The sequence below is a fragment of the Lepisosteus platostomus genome, chromosome 16 (assembly GCF_059453375.1).
Source record: "Lepisosteus platostomus isolate fLepPlt1 chromosome 16, fLepPlt1.hap1, whole genome shotgun sequence".
Classification (NCBI taxonomy): Eukaryota; Metazoa; Chordata; class Actinopteri; order Semionotiformes; family Lepisosteidae; genus Lepisosteus; species Lepisosteus platostomus.
This window is the reverse complement of record NC_142626.1, coordinates 23,943,854-23,947,440: the sequence shown is the minus strand read 5'-3', so window position 1 is coordinate 23,947,440 and position 3,587 is coordinate 23,943,854. Positions and strand designations below refer to the sequence as shown.

General features: G+C 41.0%; 1 long non-coding RNA gene across 1 annotated transcript; it reads right to left on the bottom strand.

Annotated features, from left to right (window-relative positions):
* Positions 1 to 1,867: 1,867 nt before the first annotated feature.
* Positions 1,868 to 3,280, bottom strand: LOC148647082 (uncharacterized). Its single transcript, XR_015927763.1, has 3 exons — positions 3,096 to 3,280; positions 2,895 to 3,008; positions 1,868 to 2,173 (listed from the first exon to the last, which is right to left on the bottom strand). It is a non-coding gene; the product is annotated as an uncharacterized LOC148647082 (long non-coding RNA).
* Between the last annotated feature and the right edge of the window lie 307 nt (positions 3,281 to 3,587).

Genomic DNA, 3,587 nt, shown 5'->3' with positions numbered 1-3,587 from the left:
GCAAAGTGCAATCCTTCTGTGTACTTTTTATTTAAGCTACCACTATCAGTCTTAGACATTAAATATAATATTTATATTACTAAATTAATATCATTTATGATGATATGATGGTTAAAGATTTATGCTCCTGTTATTTTTATGCTCAGCTACCAAAATTTCCCTTTTGTTTTAAAATTTGATATTAAGATTCCATATTAAGCAGTTTAAACATGCACTTTGAATGCCTACATCTGTATAAATCTCTTGATTAAAAAACACAAAAAGGCTCAAAAGTGCAAGCAATAATCATCAATGAATAGCATCCCACATATGATTCAATTATTGCACTTTATTTAACCCCAAAAATGAGAAATTCATTATCCATCTTCAAATGAATAGATGTATTATATTGAGTTTGTATAACTGTTGATTTAATTCAGCCAGCCACTATAACTGTCAGTTGTGAAGGTTTCACTCCTCACTGGACTTGGTACATTCTGAGGGGGAGGAGCCAGCCCAGCTCAGAGGATAAAAGAGCAGACTTCCTGTGCCTCTGTTTTCATTCAAGAGTCCAGGAGCTGAGGAGAGTGGTGAGTATTATTTCCTTCCTTGTGTTGGGACAAATCTTTTGTTTGCTGGTTAGTCCCATGTTTTTTCATACAAAGTTTATTTTAGAAAAGGGGTACTTAGATTAAATACACTTGTCTCCTACTACAAACCTTTTGTTGAGAAAAGTATTTATTTATTTTATATTTATTAACCAAGTCTACTACCTTTTTTGCAATAACTTACTCACACATGTTAAAGTTTCTACTGACTTAATTGGTGGAAACTTCCAAACAGGTCCATGTCCATATAAATTAAGAGGATTTATTTCATAATGTGATAATTAAAGGTTTTAAGAAAAAAAAGTGTTAAACACAAAACCACAAATTAAGATGTCAGTAGTATAAAGCGACACCTTTCGTCAAACTTCTGACAGATACCATCCCCCTTTTTGCCAGCCAATGGCGTGTTGTTATGTGTGCATGCCCCGCCCCCTCAGGAGCCAATGGTGTGTCGTTAAGGGTTGGAACCCCCGCCTTCCCCCCCGGCTGGTCGGTCCGGAGCCTCAGGGTCCCAAAGCCCCAAGGCGGCCCTCACTTTAGGTGCGTGAAAGTGTGTATTGGTTTGAAAGGGGACCATGTCAGCAGCGGGGTTGAGTGCGCTCTATTATAACATAAGGAATCGGGTAGTTAAGGCGCGGGGTCTGGTGAGGGCCGCGAGATCCCGGGGTGTGAGCGGCGCCAGCCGTGGCCGGGTGGCTGAGTGGCTGTCCGGCCAAGCTGCTTATACGCTGCACAAGCTGTGTCTCAAAAGCATCAGGGTTGTAAGCACACACACACACACTGACTGCGTAAAGTCTCACGGAAAGAACTCACAGGACAAACACCATGTGAAATGTAAACAGCTTTATTTCAACAGTGTGTTTTCAAACACAGAAACAGTGCAGCATCACTTTTTACACGTTACAGACTCCTGTTTGCAAGTATGTGAAATGTGAACTGCTTTATTTCAACAGTGGGTTTTCAAACACAGAAACAGCACAGCATCACTTTTTACACAAGTTACGGACTCCAGTTTGCAAGTATGTAGAATGTGAACAGCTTTATTTCAACAGTGGGTGTTTCAAACACTGAAACAGCACAGCACACACGCGTTACCGGCTCCTGTTTGCATTCAACAATTAAATGTTGGTGCGGAAAATTAGTTCGGTACACGTAACCACCACCCCAACATTGCTGAGAAACTTTGAGGCATCTGAAAAAGCATTCATAACCCCCTTCCGCTCCCAGTGTCTAAAGCCATGCGACCCACACTGGGCGATCCGATCTAGCAGAGCAAAAAAATGTGCCCGCATAATCAGCGGGATGGTGTTACCACAGGTTCTGTGCAAAACACGCTGTATTTTAGAATACACACTGTAGAACCCCCCAGGCTTCCATTTCTGATCTGAAAACATCAGATCTGCAATAATTTCACTCAAGTTCTTGACATACACATCTATCTCTTTAACAAATTTAAGGACATTAGCATTCGACTCTTTGTTTTGCATATCAAGCTTTGTAGAGAGAAGTGTGTAAAGCACTCTTAGTAAGAATTCAGACGTATACATTCGAAATTCTTCATTCTTCGGACGATGGCACACCCGGGTCTGTAAAACAGAGTGAAATCTGTATTCACATTTTACATAGATCTTTTTTTTTGCATCTGTAAAAATAAGAATAGTTTTTCTTTTGCAACGCATCAAAAGTCACGTCTACTAATTTTTCATCCAGCTGTTCAAGTATGGTGTGTACGTGCTCGTATGGGGAGTGGTCCTCAATTATGTTTTTCAGCAACTGTTTTATGCCCCGCTCAGAGTCATTTGTAATGGTGTACGAACCCAGACACCTGGTGGTGTACAGAACAGCCAATAAAATTCGGGCTTAACTGAGAGACTTATAAATTTCTAAAGCGGCAAACATCACATCTTCAAACCCATCTGTGTAGCCAACAGACAGGCATGTGTGACCCCGCTGCCCGGGATGGTCAATCAAACAGGCTGGGCAGTCATCAACCAGGACCCCCTTTAAACAGTGTTTGAAGATGCAATAAACTACTGCTTTCACAATCTGGGCCATAACATCGGGCTCATTAGGGACATCGTTAGCTTAACCTGGTTGGGCATCAGCTTTATTAACATTTGGCCGAACACACAAGCATAGACACAAAACATTCAGTTGTGCCGGTAGGCTGAAGATTGACCCGTCCACATCCTCTTTATTCTATTAAAGGAAAAAGAAAAGGAAGGCTTTACAAAATAGACATGCTTTGTACTTAAAATATCGAGCATTTAACGCACTTTTGAGCTAAGGTTTTTCGTTAATATTTACCATTTGTAGTGTGGTATCATCGCTAGCACCCGGCAGTTCTTTAACATCTAGTACCCCAGCTGAACTCACACCCCCGCCGCTGTCACAAGGTGCAGAGGGCGGGGTCGGGTTTTGCTAAAAAGAAGACAAAGTATTAAAATGACATACGCTAAGCGCCGATACAACAATTCCACGATCAGAAAAAAAAATTTAGTCGCCTACCTCTTCACTTTGTAGAGTAGCGGACCCCGATGTTTCTCCACACAAAGAAGCCATCTTCGCAGCTCCCAACAAGGGGCGGTGTCTGACAACTCCAGGGACGCGCTACGACCATGTCAGGCAGGAGCGTTTAAGAATATGCACCAATGGTGTAACCACGCCTACATAACACAAGACATTTTTCAATTGGTTGTGATGCTTTAAAACAACCCCCACCCCATTGTTTTATCGAGAGCGAAAAGTATTCACAAATCAGTTTATAAGTTTTAAACTTTAAAAGTATTAACACACGACGCAAACACAAATGATGTGTTTGCCCAGAAAAGAAATTTTAAACACGCGGGACGTTGGTCTTAAAGTTTTTAAAATAATGTAATAAGACACAGTTTATTTTTAATAACACATTCGCGACAGCTTTTTCGAAAGTTTGAGATAAATGTCCACACATCGCAAGCGTAAAAGTCTTTAAGGTATTAACAGGCAACAAATGATGGG